At 34.9% G+C, this 19,123-nt stretch overlaps 1 protein-coding gene across 4 annotated transcripts in view; it reads left to right on the plus strand.

Moving 5' to 3' along the window:
• Positions 1–19,123, plus strand: part of LOC112056691 (irregular chiasm C-roughest protein) — a 117,098-nt gene that overhangs the window by 33,482 nt on the left and 64,493 nt on the right. Inside the window, exon 1 of one of the 4 annotated variants that reach the window (XM_052887159.1) lies at positions 7,999–8,136. The exons of the other annotated variants lie outside the window; for them this stretch is intronic. The gene's annotated coding sequence lies outside the window, so the exon portion shown is untranslated. Of the gene's footprint in view, positions 1–7,998; positions 8,137–19,123 lie in introns of those variants that run through there. 4 annotated transcript variants of the gene reach the window in all.

Below are 19,123 nucleotides of genomic sequence, written 5' to 3' on the forward strand. Positions count from 1 at the left end.
TTGTAGGAGGTAATCTCTGGATCTACTGGACCGATTTGGAAAATTGTTTTACCAATAGAAAGCTACGTTATTTGCGAGTGTCATAGGCTATGTTTGATCCCCATATTCATACGGAAACGGGAACTACGTAAATGAAAGCGCCGGGCGTCATATAGCGGAATTTCTGCGTCTTTTCGAAATTTTGTATTATCTCCGAAACTATTTAAGTAATTAACATACTGTAAAGGGCAAATCTTATCTCCATAATATCCTTGTGATTATTAAATAATTTATTTTAATAAGAATTAAAGTTTAGTGTTATAAATAATGACGTAAACCTAAGTATATAAAATTAATAATTTTTAAAACACAAAAGGTACGATATCTGCTAATATATAGAAGATAGATATATAGTGTCGCGGACTTTTTTGTAGAACTTTTAAAGATACATGACGTCTCCATACATTAATTTCAATTTTACACAATAGTTAAGGCAGCGCATGCGAATAAGTCTGTTTAAGAGGATTTTCAGTCCGACCTGTATGATAAAAACTGTGATAACTCGGCTAATATATATGATACAATATAAAATATAGCCTATAGCACTCCTCGATAATGTAGCATTCTACTGGTGAAAGAATTTTTAAAATCCGACCAGTAGTTCCGAAGATTACCCCATTTAAAAAATGTGACAAACTTACAAACTTACAAACTTTACCTCTTTATAATATTAGTATAGATATAAAGCTGAAGAGTGTGTTTGTTTATTTGTTTGATTGAACGCGCTAACCTCAAGAACTTCTAGTCCGATTTGAAAAATTCTTTCAGTGTTAGATAGCCCAACTAATATATAAAGCTGAGAGTTTGTTTGTTTGTTTGATTGAACGCGCTAATCTCAGGAACTACTGGTCCGATTTGAAAAATTCTTTCAGTGTTAGATAGCCCATTTATCGAGGAAGGCTATAGGCTATATATTATCCCTGTAATCTTACGGGAACGGGAACCACACGAGTAAAACCGCGCGGCGTCAGCTCGTTTAATTTATGTATGTATTGATATGGAATAAATTGCACAGTATTTTGATTGATTTTATTCAATTTGAAACAACTTATTAGCAGGTACATTAATTAATCTAATTAGTCATCACCTTTGCTCTTGCCGCCTCTCGGGGATTGGCTGTAGTGTTAATTAATATTCGAATTTATTTCAATGCCACAAATGTTAATAACACTTTGAGAGTATCAGTCAAAGAACATAAAGATATTTGCAGTATACGAGTATATGCAAATATGTGGCGATAAAAAATGGTGATAATGAAGCTTGACGGTGAAGAGGCTGGACTCATCACCGGATAGATGATGGTGTAGGTTCGATTTCCGCCTGCTCGACTAGTCAATAGTCAATATTTATCATCATTATCATCATCATATCAGTCGATGTCCGTCCACTGCAGGACATAGGCCTTTCATATCCTGAGCCGCCTGGATCCAGCGAATACCTCGACTCGCTTGATGTCGTCAGGCCACCTGGTACTGCGCTTTCTGGTGCGAGGCCGCCATTCCAGCACCTTGGAACCTCAACGTGCCCCGCCCATTGCCACTTCAGCTTCGCGACACGTCGAGCTATGTCAATGACTTTGGTTCGTCTGCGGATCTCCTCATTTCTGATTCGATCACGTAGAGATACTCCTACCTAACATAGCTTGTTCCATCGACCGCTGTGTCTCTGAGCCTTCTTATGAGGCCCATAGTTAGCGACTACTTGTGCTAAAAAATAAATAAAAAGTAAAAAATAATAAAAAATTATGATAATTATGAAAAAATTACAGAGTCTGGTCATCCAGATATTAATTAATGTATTCAAAATGTACAAACTCGCAAATATAATTTTACATATTCAAAATTTGAATTATACCTCTTTCATGTGAAAACAAATTGAATAGAGACAAATTTAGATCATAAACCACACGGACACAGAATTAAATGCTTTACGGGAATGCGTCCAAAGGGAGTAACTAAAAAACCACGTGTTCTTCAGCTATCTTTGCAAAACGTGTACAGAAAAATTAACTTTATGTACAACTATATAGAGATGTCATTCGAATGAAATTGCGGAGGGAAATGCAATTTGCACCATATTGGTCCAATTTATAAAGTAACTTTTCCCGTGAAACCTCAGTGTCATTTGGATAAATTAAAAAAAATATATATTCCGCAGCACTGCAGGCAAATTTAGACCGAGGCTACTAAACGAGCGAACTGTAATGTATAAATAGTAGCCGAATTGGTTTGATTTATTACAAGGAAATACTAAGGAATTTTTACGCAACGCAGACAAAATATACCTACCACCGCTTATCTAATACTAGCAGAGCTCCACGGTTTGGCTCGCCTAGTTCCTGTTCCCTTGGGAACACGGGGATAAGAAGTCCAGTAGTTTCAGTAAGCACTATGTCACTTGAATGATCGAATCCGGTCCGGGGCATGCACCTCCAACTTTTCAGTTGTGTGCATTTTACGAAATTAAATATCACGTGTCTCAAACGGTGAAGAAAAAACATCATGAGGAAACCTGTATACCATAAAATTTTCTCAACTCTCTGCGTGTGTGAAGTCTGCCAATCCGAATTGGGCCAGCGTGGTGGACTATTGGTCATTCACCCGTTTTATTCTGAGAAGAGACTCGAGCTCAGCAGTGAGGGTTGATAATAATGATGAATAACACAGTGTTATTCATGTTCATCCATACTACTCCATACTTACTATACCAATTTTATACATGCCAAAGTGAGTCTATCTGTTTGTATGTTACTTTTTCACGGCTAAACCGCTGATCCGATTTGGATGTGGTATATAGATGAATATACTTTGGAGCACTTTTTATCCCGAAAAGATACATAGTTCACGAGGGATTTGTAAAAAAACTGAATTTCACTGACTGAGTCCTTGTAAATTTTAGCAGCATTCATACTTCGTAAATAACACAATTGCTTAAATAATATGATAGTTTGAATTTGAACATAGATTTTTTTAATCTATTTTATTGGTTAGACTTAACAATTATTTAAAATATCTATACTCTCGCCAAACTGTACAGTCAGTTTGTTGGCGAGCGATAGAATGTTAGCTATCGTCGGTCTAGATGTCATCATCATCATATCAGCCGATGGACGTCCACTGCAGGACATAGGCCTTTTGTAAGGACTTCCAAACATCACGATACTGAGCAACCTGCATCCAGCGAATCCCTGCGACTCGCTTGATGTCGTCAGTCCACCTGGTAGGGGGTCGGCCAACACTGCGCTTACTAGTGCGGGGTCGCCATTCTAGCACTTTGGGACCCCAACGTCCATCGGCTCTTCGAACTATGTGCCCCGCCCGTTGCCACTTCAGCTTCGCAACTCGTTGAGCTATGTCGGTGACTTTGGTTCTTCTGCAGATCTCCTCATTTCTGATTCGATCACGCAGAGATACTCCTAACATAGCTCGTTCCATCGCCCGCTGTGTGACTGTGGTCTAGATGTGATACCTCGTAACTAACAATTACGTTAGTGACCACCATGATGAACCATGAGTTGGATCCGTTTACTGGGTTGTGCCACACATCGCAGGATATTGTTAAAGAACAAATTGTGTTGTGTGGCATAATTCACTAATAAAGCTTTTTTTCTTTCTTTATTCCTTTCTTTCATGTACCACGTAAGTGCATTTTCTCAGAGAAAACGATATTCCAGTAATTAACTTTAAAATAATAAAATTTCGTACAATTTCTTTCTAAATCACTTTGAAATGTGAACATATTTATTACAGTTAGCTTTAAAAGGACGTTTTTTTGTCGCTCCTGTAAAGTTCATCTAGACCGACGCAATGTTAATATCTGCTACCACGTCCCCTATCTCTGGACGCAATTAGTAAGTCCGCGACGTCTCTAGCGTCCGCTGGTGTGGCTATAAATCGCATCCGCCATTCTAATGGCGCCAACGCTAACGGGACGTCGAAAGCATGCAAAAAGTAAGGGCAGACGTTCGCACACCTTTTTGCCTTTTTCGTGCTGAATTTCCAGAATTAAAATAGACAGTGGCGTATTTTTGTCCATTTTTCGGTCACTTTGTTTTAGTTGGCCTTTGTATTGTGATAATATTATTTGCAGCTGCGGATTTTTACAGTTAATTATTTGTATGTGAATAATATTTGGGTTTTTTTATACTTAACGTGGTTTGGAGCTTTGTTTGAATATTCATTAGGTGGTTGGAACAGATTAATACATATTTTGCTCTGAAGTATTTGATACCTCTGACATTTTCTCGGATGTGTAATAATAATAGTACACTTTGTCATTAAGGACCATAAAGAAAACGATTAGGTATTCATTGTTTTTTTTTTGTTTGATGTTCTTACTGACACAATTGGTAGGTAATATATCACAATTGGATTTGATTTTCAACAAAGACGTCCTGCGTTTATTTTTCAGCTCGGGTTAGGTTAAAAATTTATGTTAAGTATTAGTTGAACTAACAAAAGTTATTCTGATATTGATTTTTTTTCTAAAAATTGCGATAAAAATGGGGTGTAGGTATGAATAGTAAAAAGCATTTCTCAAGCTGTTTTCCTACCTACCAAACATATCAAAATCTATACTAATATTATAAAGCTGAAGAGTTCGTTTGTTTGTTTGATTGAACGCGCTAATCTCAGGAACTACTGGTCCGATTTGAAAAATTCTTTCAGTGTTAGATAGCCCATTTATCGAGGAAAGCTATAGGCTGTATAATATCCCCATATTTTTACGGGAACGGGAACTACGCGGGTGAAATCGCGTGGCGTCAGCTAATTTGTAATAAAGTCAGTCGAGCCGTTGCAGAGAGAGAGAGAACGAGATAAGACAATTTCACAATCACCACGACAATACATTTTTTTACATTTATAGTAAAATGTTGAAAAGCTGTATTGTCTACAGACACCAACAAAGTACTATGAATGATGAAAATGTTGTGAACAAAATATTTCACAACATTATCATAATCGAAACCATCTGTGATGAAATCTATTTCGTGGCTATGACTCATAACTGGCTGAAGTTTTTACATTGACTCATATCCATGGGAACATGTAAATTTTAATGAGTTAATTCCGTTAATATATTGTGGGTCGATACGTTAAATTTTAATGGACTCCGATTGGCAGTAGTATTTGCCCTATACAACTGTCTGGTCTTAAATTTGATTCCTGGTTGAGATCAGTTTAAGAATCATTCTATTTACTTTTGGCAACTTCGTTCGTAACACTCCCGATAGACCGCGCGAGCCGGGGGGCGTGTAGCGATGAATGAAAAACCCACGACTGATGCACCTCACTTCCCCGCACGCCTGATTTCACACCTGCGCAGTCTTTCCCCCCGTCGCCCGCATATCATGGATGTGTCATCAACGAACTTGCCAGACTATAATATTGCATATTAAAGTTTGTGGTGGTGTAGAGGGTAATCTTTGGATCAACTAAATCGATTTTGAACTAAAATTTTTTATCACTAGAAAGCCACGTTATTTGCGAGTGTCATAGGCTATATTTTAATCCTATGTTTACACAGGAACGGGAACTACGCGGGTAGAACCACGGGCATCGGCTATGATTTTCTAAATTTGCCATCTTTAAGAGAGAGAGTCTGTGAGAGCCAACGTTCAGCTTTTATAACTAACTAGCTGACACCGCGCGGTTTCACCCGCTTGTTTTCCGTTCGTCGTAGGAATACGGGGATAATATATAGCCTATAGCCTTTCTCAATAAATGGGCTATCTAACACTGAAAGAATTTTTAAAATCGGACCAGTAGTTTCTGATATTAGCGCGTTCAATATTAGTATAGATTATATATAAGCTGAAAGTTTGTTAGTCCATGTTTCTACTGCTTATAGGAGAGAGGATATGGAGCTTAGACCCACTGAGCTGCTCCAATGCGGTTTGGCGGGCTAAGCATGACAATGTTTTTGAGTATTTTACGACAACTCTGTCCTTAAAATTCGCACTGTCTCTCAAAAGAAAGAAAAGCTCTGTATTTCACAGTCCGACCCAATATTCGAACCCAGGAACTCCGAACACAGTTATAACTAATATATTGTCTGATAAAAAGCCAAAAAAAAAAAATGTAGTTATTAATTTACGAACTCTAAATTTCTTTCTTCCTCGCGATTACTATCAGGCGAACATAAATTTTACTTTATCTCGACTTCTGTCGTCGAATGGTTTAGAACCATAAAAAAACTGTTTAATACATCGTTTTTATGGTATTTTTGACTTTGACAAACGTAGAAATTAAATAGGTAGATAGACGGTTATGGTGTATAAAAAAGTAAGGAGTTTTTAAGATCAACTTGACTGTAATTGCGTCCGAAGTAACGAGGCATACGTGTTACTGACTAGCTAAGGGGGAAATACCATCGATACTTTATGGTAAACTAGCCGTCTAGTTCCCGTTCAATTAGACATACATGGATAAAATATAGCATTTGAGACTTTTTTTTTTAAATCGGTTCAGTAGATTCAGAGATTACCCCATAAAATAACACAAAATTTACCTCTTTATATATTAGTATATGTTGACGGAAACCTACCCCAAGAATTGATCGGATTTGACCCAATTAACGTTTACAATAACCTACCCAAGATTACGGATAGATAGCAATCCTCCATTATCAGTAAGAGTCAAACTATCTTTACATAGTGAAACTATCTGTCAGTAGGTTATTGAAAAGCAGATAAGAACAGAAAGATAGATTTTATTAACTTTAGTAAGCAAAATGAAAACGACCGTTAGGAAATATGAAATGACAAATTCATCAGAGCTTGGAATTGAATTCATGACCTCTAAAATTTTTTTTTTATTCTTTACAAGTTAGCTCTTGACTACAATCTCACCTGATGGCTAACTTGTTAGGAGGAGGATGAAAATCCACACCCCTTTTCGGTTTCTACACGACATCGTACCGGAACGCTAAATCGCTTGGCGGTACGTCTTTGCAGGTAGGGTGGTAACTAGCCACGGCCGAAGCCTCCCACCAGCCATACCTGGACCAATTAAGAAATTCTCAATCGTCTTGTAATACCACTGCGCCACGGAGGCTGTCAAAACATTAACTTTTTGTTGAAGAATACAAACAAAAGTGGACTTATTTAATATTTTATTGAAACATTTTAAAATCCCCTGCGTAAACCTTTGTAACTGAATATTGTACGGACTTCCTGAGGATGTGTGTCCGATTTTGGAGTAAAATATACGTAGAGAGTTTTTGGACGAAAGCTTACATTTTTAAATGCAAAGAAAAATAAAGTTCACAAGGGCGCAGTCAGGGCAATAGCTAGTTATACTAATATAATTTAAGATGTAATATTTGTGAGGTTATAGGGGTTAATCTCTTTATTTTTATTAATTTTAAGAATGTTTGAAAAAAAAAATTAAAAAAAGGCATATACCTATTCCTAAAAAAAGACCAATATTCCCATTAATAGCCGTGATAGCCGGGTGGATATGACCTCTGTTTCCGATTTCGGAAGGCGTGGGTTCGAATCCGGTCCGGGGCATGCACCTCCAACTTTTCAGTGAATGCACCTCCAACTCCAACGGTGAAGGAAAAACATCGTGAGGAAACTGCATACCAGAGAATTTTCTTTCTCTGGTATGCAGTTTCCTTTTCTTCTTCTTTCTTTCTTTCACCAATGTAAAGCCACATTATTTGCGAGTGTCATATGTTTTATCCTCATATTCACACGGAAACGGGAACTAACAAGGTGAAATCGTGAGGCGTTTGCTAGTGTAAAATATAATTAAATTTCACGGGGTAAGTCTCCAGGGGTGTATTATGTACACGACATTAACGTATACGGTTATTTTTAACCGCGTCGCGCGATCACTTAGTCCACCCTTACAGCGGAAACCGACCACGTGGTCCGGGGCAACCATCGCTGAAAATGAACTTACATTCAGGGGGCGTATTCTAAAAATAATGCGCAACAGAATAATCTAAATGTACCGCCAGTCGGTTTAGTCACGCGGCGATGCCGGCCCGCCGTGTCCCAAAAGTTCCCGAGTCTTTTGTTATAAATATGATCGCGATTGTATATTGAAATTACACGGTGACATTTTTTACGAACGATCACATAATAAGGTGAGCTATTAGTTGCTAATATTTTCATGTATATTTTTTATTGCATTATCATTTTTACATCTATGTAATGCGTAGAATAGTTTTTGTTGGATTTTAATTTTAGTTTTTTTGGGGCGTGATTTGACACGAATACTTTATAGTTGCTAACACGAATATAGTGAAGTATAGTTTGGGAAATATCATAAAATTCAACATACACTTTACGATAATGGGATTTTCGATGTTATACTCGTAAGTAAATCTTGTAACATTTAGAACATGTCTTAGAACAATCTATATTACGTTAAAAAGCTTTGTAGGTTATAACTCCAATATTTAAAGGCTATATACAATGAAAAATTGTATTTTGTATTGAATTTTGTTTAATGATAGTACTGGAATGGCCGTGATAGCAACTGGATATGACCTCTGCCTCCGGTTCCGGAGGGGTGTGGGTTTGAATCCGTTCCAGGGCATGCACCTCCAACTTTTCAGTTGTGTGCATTTTAAGAATTTAAATATCACGTATCTCAAACGGTGAAGGGAAACATTGTGAATTTCCTTAATTCTCTGCGTGTGTGAAGTCTGCCAATCCTCGTTAGGCCAGCGTGGTGGACTATTGGCCTTACCACCCTCATTCTGAGAGGAGACTCGAGCTCAGCTGTGAGCCGAATATGGGTTAACCAGTAGGCACCGTATGACATTTGTTACATAGAATCTCAATTTCGTGTATATCAACTAGCTGACGTCAAAGATAGTGAATCAGCCTGTCGGTTTATTATCATTTACATTGGCAGTGACTATTAATTATTATTGCATCCACCAACCTGCATTTGAGCAACTCCAAAATACTGTACCTGATGATTGGATGGTAGGATGGTGGACCAAAGATGGTTTCTTATTGTTCGTTAAATCTGATGATTAAGTCATTGATTAAGATTTTTTGGTGTCATACTTACGAAATGAGATAAAAGCTCGGTGAAAGCTGTAAAACGTGCCATTTAAAAACAACGATGACTCAGTTAGCTATAAGCGAACGGAATGCTCAAATCGTTTGTTTGTGTTTTTGTTCCGCATTGCACAAAACTGTCTCGCTGAAACGCACTAAAGTGTTTTTCAGATAGCATGGGTACCGTGACAGTTGCCTGTATGACGTTCATAATACGTACTGTCATCGTGAATCGCGGCAAACTTACAAAAATGAAACGAACTGTCACCCGCACCATGCTACATGAAACAAACTGTAAACTCTGTCCACACGTACATACAAACATACGCACACACATACTTCTATGCATGTTAGTCTAAATTTCTATTAATTATGTATTATATAAGATTGTTAAAATAGAAATTTATTATAAACAGGAAGAGCAAGGATCCTGAGATACAGGTTTTCCAAACTTAATTCAGGGTCCTCAGTTTATTGCAGAGATACTTATTTTATCATTAAATTTCATTTCATTTCAAAATAGTTGGGGAAACTTTTCATGCTAGGTCCTAATCTTTGAAATTTGCGGGCGTTTACTATTTTGGTATCTTTAATACTAGCCACTCACCATCTGATAAGCCCACATGCCTGCAGCGCTAATAAAAAATAAATGGCTTGACGTCCGATAACACTGATCGTTATGTTAGTCGCGATCGGCATGATGTCATATATTTATTTATTTGTTAAACAGAGTTTTACTAAATATGTACAGAAAGTTTAAAATAAACAAAAATAAGGCCACATACAACTACAAAGAAAGTTACATTGTAAAGTAGGTATAACAAGTGAAGATGCAAAATAATTTATAAAAGAAATGATAGTGAATAAAAAAAATATTAATAAGTAAATCACAAATAAGATAAATAGTATAAAAATTTATTTAATAATTCGCATTTTGAATTACTGGCTGTCAAGCCGTTAGCGCTGTAGGCATGTGAGCTTACTTAATCGTCAGTGGCTGACATAAAACACAGATACCATATATCATGACCCCCATCAGTTGTTATGTTGTTATTTTACTCAGTAAGGATGTAGCCTATGGTGAGAGTTTTGAAAATAGGTCCAGTATGTTTTCAATCTAACAAACAACAATAAAATCAAAACGTACCAGTTTAAGTTTTACTTTAGACAGATAAATTTATAGATTAACCAAATTAGTTGTCGAAAATAATTACTTCGCGCCGTGCCTTCAGAGTTAGTGAGTTCAACGGTCTTATAAATATAGAAAGAATGGGAAACAAAACGAAACGAGAAATGTCGGGAGAGTATTCTCTAAGTCAGCACTAATGTGTTTGAAGTATTTAAAAGAAAAAACTTTCAACTAATTTCCTAAATGAATTTAGTTTCCTCGGAGTGTCTAGTGAAATTGAGGTTCTGTACTTTATTTTCTTAAAAGTTAACGTAAATTTAAACGCGAATTACTTTTGTTTAGGTAAAAAATCGTCATTCATAAAATTTCATGTTATTTCATTTCATGTTAAAAAGCCCTATACTGTACTAGTAAGTACATATTATTATAAACTACATAAATATATATTATTATATTTATGTAGTTTGAGCTATGATGAGTTAAATAATATTTTATTAATTTGTATTAATAGGATATTAAAGGTTAAATTATTATTATAAGCGTTACTAGGTGTTCTTTTTAACGACAAATTAAAGCTAATTGTGTGATAATGCAATCAACGAAATCTGCTTTATCGAGTCCAGAATACAGTGTATCATCTAAATCTTTTAAATTATTAGGGTACCAAAAATTAATAGTATAATTTTTCAAGAATATTTACTATGGTTTATAAATATCTATACTAATATTATAAAGCTGAAGAGTTTGTTTGTTTGTTTGTTTGATTGAACGCGCTAATCTCTGGAACTACAGGTGCGATTTGAAAAATTCTTTCAGTGTTAGATAGCCCATTTATCGAGGAAGGCTACAGGCTATACATTATCCCAGTATTCTTACGGGAACGGGAACTACGCGGGTAAAACCGCGTGGCGTCAGCTAGTCACCAATATTCCGTGTCATCTGCAAATAGTTCTAAAGGTATATTAGAAGTGGGTACAATATGCGTGGGTACGCAATAGAAATATAATTATGATAACGAATTTTGAGTAGGAAGGTATTAGAAACTTTTATTTGAATAAGAGTCTGTTATTTGCAAATACTTCTGTATACTTTCAATACAAATTTACAATAACAAAATTTGTTTACTTTAACAGAGTAAAGGAAAATAGACCTTATTATTATGCAGTGGCTGTTATTTTTACAACAAATGCGTGCAAAGTTCGATTATTGGTTGGGTCAATTTAGAAATTGCTATGTTATAAATTGCTTTAGATATAAGAGTTATGACGCGGGTCAGGCTACGTCACACGACAGCTTTTCCGAGGGATGACAGAAGTTTCAATGTATATTTTTCTCATTTTATTTGTCTTCAGTTATTTATGTATTTGTACTATGAGTACTTTCTTATATCAATTGTGTTTTTACCACATCCTGTATACGATAAACCAAAGTTTACTTGGAAGATTAACGTTTTACTTTTTGTCATCGATTTGACTCTCCATCTAATTTTTTTTTATTCTCAACAAGTTAGCCTTTCACTACAATCCCACCGAATGGTTAGTGATGATGCAATCTAAGATAGAAGCGTCATAACTTGTTAAGAGTAGGATGAAATCCACACTTATTTCGGTTTCTACACGGCATGGTACCGGAACGTTAAATCGCTTGGCGGTTCGTCTTTGTCGGTAGGGTGGTAACTAGCCACGGCCGAAGCTTCCCATCAGCCAAATTTGCTTACCTCGGGCTAATTGAAAGTGAATTATTATTTCTTCAACAGACATTATAAGAGACCGATCATTTTTGGCCCAACACGTTCCAATGACAATGTCTTATACGGCAAAGAAACTAAGTTGTTCGTAGGAAGCTTTACAAACGAATTTAATAAAAAGTTAGAATTGCTCATTGAGACGAATATCTTAGCATTCCATGGATTCACCGTGCGGGTGCCGGGTCCATCGCGTGGTAGAGAGAAAACCTCCGAGCAGAGTCCTGAACTTGTGACTACAGGATGTAGGATTAAGAAATTCCTAGACGATCGATCAACACTCCCCGTTGTCTGCTCGTGTTGTTCTCCCTGCCTAGCCAGGGCGAACAACAACGTAACAAAAACAAATACGTAGAAACAGGCCTTGGTTTTTTTAACGAACAAAGTACCAATTGAGAGATGTTTTCAAAACGTGTTTTTCATAGAAGTGATAATCACAAGTGGGACACAGTTCTGACACCCGACACTTTTTGCGATAGGGACAGTCGACCACACAAATTGTCACGCAAACATTAATTTTGTGGGCGTCGAACCAATTCAGATGATCTATGCGATAATTAATATTGTGCGATAATTTATCGTGATGTTACATAATAATATCATAATTTAGCGTTTATACAAACATGACATTAATTATTATTTTATTATTAAACTAAACTTTGTGTGGTTTGTAAAATATTTGCGGACGAATTAATTGTACCCAATTAATTGGATGTCATAATTTATTATCTGTTATTTGATATTTTAATAACTAATTAATTTTCTATTATTAATTGGATTAGAATTAACAGTTTGTTTTATGATAATTGATTGATTTATATTATCGATTTCAAAAAAGGAGGTTCTGTCTTCAAAATTCTAAGACCGCGATTTATTCACTGAATTACTGATCCGGTTTCGATAGTATTTCCATTAACCCTAAGTTTTGATATTCTCCTGTGAACATGGTACTTTATACCTTGTAAACATTACAATTAATTTCTTTTAATTTTTTAAAGTAATAACATAATAACAAATGTAATGAGATTTATGTAGAGCCGTGATAGCCCAGTGGATATGACCTCTGCCTCCGACTCCGGAGGGAGTGGGTTCGAATCCGGTCAGGGGCATGCACCTCCAACTTTTCAGTTGTGTGCATTTTAAAAAATAAATATCACGTGTCTCAAACGGTGAAGGAAAACATCGTGAGGAAACCTGCACACCAGAAAATTTCTTAATTCTCTGCGTGTGTGAAGTCTGCCAATCCGCATTGGGCCAGCGTGGTGGACTTTTGGCCTAACCCCTCTCATTCTGAGAGGAGACTCGAGCTCAGCAGTGAGCCGTATATGGGTTGATAACGACGAAATGTAATGATTATGCTCTAAAAACTGGGCTAAGTCTAGGGGTGTTGCGCTGGTTCTTAACGCATTTAACTAAATCACTACCGATTTGTGGAGTCGCGGGCATCAATTAGTCAATATTCACTAGTAATAATACTTAAATTATAATTTATGATCCCAATAGAAATGTGCCATTAATACAAGAGCATAGTAGTTAAAGCGTATATAATAGAGGGTATTTTTAAATAAAACAAATTTTATTTCCGACAAAATCGTTTTCTATGTTCAACTGTAGGTACTCTTAATAAAAATAATTCGCTAACGTCGGTGCTCGTTCAAGCGTCGGCCATATTGAATTTATGATTTAAATTTCATATTGGCATCGACTAACGCAAATATTTTTACTCGCACATGTGCAAGTATTGGACCATAGGTATTCTAAACTATACTAACGGAAACCCATGACTTTGTTTTGTGGAATTTGTTCACTGTTTTATTAAGTAACTTTGTTCACTCCAATCAATTTCATTAAAACAAATCCTTCAAAGTATATAGTAGAGTAGCTGACGCTGCGTGGTTTTACCCGCGTGGTTCCCGTTCCCGTAGGAATACGGGGATAATGTATATCTTATAGCCTTCCTCGATAAATGGGCTATCTAACACTGAAAGAATTTTTCAAATCAGATCAGTAGTTCCTGAGATTAGCGCGTTCAATCAAACAAACAAACAAATTCTTCAGTTTTATAATATTAGTATAGATACAAAAATTTACGATGGCTGGATAGAGCCATACCTACTAATAAAAAGGTTAGTTTATTTCGAATTGTAAATCTCCATAACTGGAAGTCTATTTTCGCTTCTTTCTGCAAAGTTATCTGTTTAATATAAATATTTAATTATTAAATGATTTTTTACTTTATCGAAATTTTCGTTTTGCAATCTTTTGAAAACAATAAGTTCAATTTCAAATTAAAAAAACTGAATTCCAATTGTAATTCTGTGTTTTACTAACTGGGTCGATCTACTTGTTCAACTAAAATTAAATAAAATCTTTCTTCTAACGTTTAATTTATCTTACGATATTATGTCGAATAAATATATAGCGATTTCTGTACAACAGTAAGTCTGTGGCCATTCCCAATTCTAAGTTCACGGTAAGGCGCTATCATAGTAAAAACAAACCATAAAGTCATGGGAAACAGGCAGCCATCTTGGCCGCAGATCGCGATAATTAACTTAAGTACACAAATAAAAAAAAACGCAGGCGTTAAAATAATATTTTTCTTAAAACCACATGGTGAGAGATGCTATATGCGTTACTGGAAGAGACAGTGAGCTACCTTGTACGTAATAAATTTTTTTCAAGGCAAGTTGATTTTGGTATGCCATGAAAATAAGGAATACGATGTGTAACGGTCATGTTTTAACAAATATAAACGTACAAATAAATATCGTTTACATTTTCTGGTGAAAATCGAAATATATAACACTCACTAACCACCTCTTACTACACCCAAACGGATTTTGTGGAATAGATTGACCTATATAATAAAATAACTAACTAATAATAAATAAGGCTTTAAATTCCTTTAAAGTCAATAATCAAAGTCAAATTCAGTTTATGTATTGAACACAATTTTTATTTGGTTTATTCTTTCATGAATCAAAGTAAAGAGCAATGGTTTTAATAATATTATGTAAAAAGTCTTAGTTTAACCTAAAAGTAAAATAAACATAAAACTTCCAAGCTAGACTCAGTATCAAAATTACAATGCTTCTATGGAGTCTCATGTACATAAAAATACATTTATACGAACATTACATGAACATTTTAGTGACACTAATATTATAAAGGTGAAGGTTTGAGTGTTTGTTATCTTTTAACTACTCAATTAAGCTAACTAAAATTATAAATGCAGATTAACTATATCCTGTATTATTATAAAGGTAATTTTTTATCCCGATAATATCTGTACCGTGAGCGCCCGCTAATAAATAAATGAATTCGGTCAACAAGGACTATTTTTTACGCAAGATAGGCTCGCGTTTACCATGATCTCACCTGATGGTAAGTGTAAATAGTCTGAGTTGGGTCACGCTTGCCTAGAAGACGTCTATTCACTCTTGTTTCCTTATACGTATTGTTACACTATAACAAAAAGGCCACATCTAGTAAAACTATGCCATGCCCCTGCGCACAATAGAAGCACATGGCCGAGGCATGTGCGCGGCACGTTGTCGCGGACTATTCATGAACTGTAGATAATGGACTATTGATAAACTCTGTTAATGGAACCATTACCCTTTACAACCGATTTTCAAACGACTTTGATAATTGTACACTGACAGCTTCAGTTCAGGTATGATGTAAACCATTTTAGGTGTTCCACGTTGTACGAGATATATTGTAAGAGATATAAAATAAACAAAAATAAGGCCACATACAACTACAAAGAAAGTTACATTATAAAATATAACAAGTGAAGATGCAAAATAATTTATAAAAGAAATGATAGTTAATAAAAAAAAATTTATAAGTAAATCACAAATAAGATAAACAGTATAAAAATTTATTTAATAATTCGCATGTTGAATTACTGGCTGTCAAGCCGTTAGCGCTGCAGGCATGTGGGCTTACTTGATCGCAAGTGGCTGACATAAAACACAGATACCATATACCATGACACCATCAGTTGTTCCGCGGTTACAATCGGCTTATTTTACTCAGTAAAGATGTAGCTATGGTGTAAGAGTTTTGAAAATAGGTGCAGTATGTTTTCAATCTAACAAACAACAATAAAATCAAAATCAAAACGTACCAGTTAAGTTTTACTTTAGACAGATAAATTTATAGATTAACCAAATTAGTTGTCGAAAATAATTACTTCGCGCCGTGCCTTCAGAGTTAGTGAGTTCAACGGTCTTATAAATATAGAAAGAATGGGAAACAAAACGAAACGAGAAATGTTGGGAGAGTATTCTCTAAGTCAGCACTAATGTGTTTGAAGTATTTAAAAGAAAAAACTTTTAACTAATTTCCTAAATGAATTTAGTTTCCTCGGAGTGTCTAGTGAAATTGAGGTTCTGTACTTTATTTTCTTAAAAGTTAACGTAAATTTAAACGCGAATTACTTTTGTTTAGGTAAAAAATCGTCATTCATAAAATTTCATGTTATTTCATTTCATGTTAAAAAGCCCTATACTGTACTAGTAAGTACATATTATTATAAACTACATAAATATATATTATTATATTTATGTAGTTTGAGCCACGATGGGTTAAATAATATTTTATTAATTTGTATTAATAGGACATTAAAGGTTAAATTATTATTATAAGCGTTACTAGGTGTTCTTTATTAAAGACAAATTAAAGCTAATTGTGTGATAATGCAATCAACGAAATCTGCTTTATCGAGTCCAGAGTACAGTGTATCCTCTAAATCTTTTAAATAATTAGGGTACCAAAAATTTATAGTATAATTTTTCAAGAATATTTACTATGGTTTATACATATCACTAATATTCCGTGACATCTGCAAATAGTTCTAAAGGTATATTAGAAGTGGGTACAATATGCGTGGGTACGCAATAGAAATATAATTATATCGAATTTTGAGTAGGAAGGTATTAGAAACTTTTCTTTGAATAAGAAAATGTTATTTGCAAATACTTCTGTATACTTTCAATACAAATTTACAATAACAAAATTTGTTTACTTTAACAGAGTAAAGAAAAATAGACCTTATTATTATGCAGTGGCTGTTGTTTTTACAACAAATACGTGCAAAGTTCGATTATTGGTTGGGTCAATTTAGAAATTGCTATGTTATAAATTGCTTTAGATATAAGAGTTATGACGCGGGTCAGGCTACGTCACACGACAGCTTTTCCGAGGGATGACAGAAGTTTCAAAGTATATGTATATATTTCTCATTTCATTTGTCTACAGTTATTTATATATTTGTACTATGAGTACTTTCTTATATATATATTGTGTTTTTACGACATCCTGTATACGATAAATCATAGTTTACTTGGAAGATTGACGTTTTACTTTTTGACTCTTCATTTATTTTATTTTTTATTTATTCTCAACAAGTTAGCCCTTGACTACAATCCCACCTGATGGTGAGTGATGATGCAATCTAAGATGGAAGCGTCATAACTTGTTAAGAGTAGGATGAAATCCACACTTATTTCGGTTTCTACACGGCATGGTACCGGAACGTTAAATCGCTTGGCGGTTCGTCTTTGTCAGTAGGGTGGTAACTAGCCACGGCCGAAGCCAAATTTGCCTCGGGATAATTGAAAGTGAATTATTATTTCTTCAACAGACATTATAAGAGACCGACCATTTTTGGCCCAACACGTTCCAATGACAATCTTATTAAGATACGGCAAAGAAACTATGTTGTTCGTAGGAAGCTTTACAAACGAATTTAATAAAAGTTAGAATTGCTCAACAAATACGTAGAAACAGGCCTTGGTTTTTTTAACGAACAAAGTACCAATTGAGAGATGTTTTCAAAACGTGTTTTTCATAGAAGTGATAATCACAAGTGGGGCACAGTTCTGACACCCGACACTTTTTGCGATAGGGACAGTCGACCACACAAATTGTCACGCAAACATTAATTTTGTGGGCGTCGAACCAATTCAGATGATCTATGCGATAATTAATATTGTGCGATAATTTATCGTGATGTTACATAATAATATCATAATTTAGCGTTTATACAAACATGACATTAATTATTATTTTATTATTAAACTAAACTTTGTGTGGTTTGTAAAATATTTGCGAACGAATTAATTGTACCCAATTAATTGGATGTCATAATTTATTATCTGTTATTTGATATTTGAATAACTAATTAATTTTCTATTATTAATTGGATTAGAATTAACAGTTTGTTTTATGATAATTGATTGATTTATATTATCGATTTCAAAAAAGGAGGTTCTGTCTTCAAAATTCCAAGTCCGCGATTTATTCACTGAAGAAATACTGATCCGGTTTCGATAGTATTTCAATTAACCTTAAGTTTTGATATTCTCCTGTGAACATGGTACTTTATACCTTGTAAACATTACAATTGCATTGCATTTTAAAAAATAAATATCACGTGTCTCAAACGGTGAAGGAAAACATCGTGAGGAAACCTGCACACCAGAAAATTTCTTAATTCTCTGCCCCCCCCCAACTCTTCTCATTCTGAGAGGAGACTCGAGCTCAGCAGTGAGCCGTATATGGGTTGATAACGACGAAATGTAATGATTATGCTCTAAAAACTGAGCTAAGTCTAGGGGTGTTGCGCTGGTTCTTAACGCATTTAACTAAAATCACTACCGATTTGTGGAGTCGCGGGCATCAATTAGTCAATATTCACTAGTAATAATACTTAATTTATAATTTATGATCCCAATAGTAATGTGCCATTATACAAGAGCATAGCAGTAAAAGCGTATATAATAGAGGGTATTTTTAAATAAAACAAATTTTATTTCCGATAAAATCGTTTTCTATGTTCAACTGTAGGTACTCTTAATAAAAATAATTCGCTAACGTCGGTGCTCGTTCAAGCGTCGGCCATATTGAATTTATGATTTAAATTTCATATTGGCATCGACTAACGCAAATATTTTTACTCGCACATGTGCAAGTATTTGACCATAGGTATTCTAAACTGTACTAACGGAAACACGTGACTTTGTTATGTGGAATTTGTTCACTGTTTTATTTAGTAAATTTATTCACTCCGTCCGATTGAATTGAAAAGGGAAACCTTTCAAAAGTGTTTGTAAACTGAGCCTATTTAAAATAAATGGATTTTGAATTTGAATTAAAAAATTTTAAACTAAAG

This window comes from Bicyclus anynana, chromosome 18 (genome assembly GCF_947172395.1).
Source record: "Bicyclus anynana chromosome 18, ilBicAnyn1.1, whole genome shotgun sequence".
In the NCBI taxonomy this organism is placed as follows: domain Eukaryota; kingdom Metazoa; phylum Arthropoda; class Insecta; order Lepidoptera; family Nymphalidae; genus Bicyclus; species Bicyclus anynana.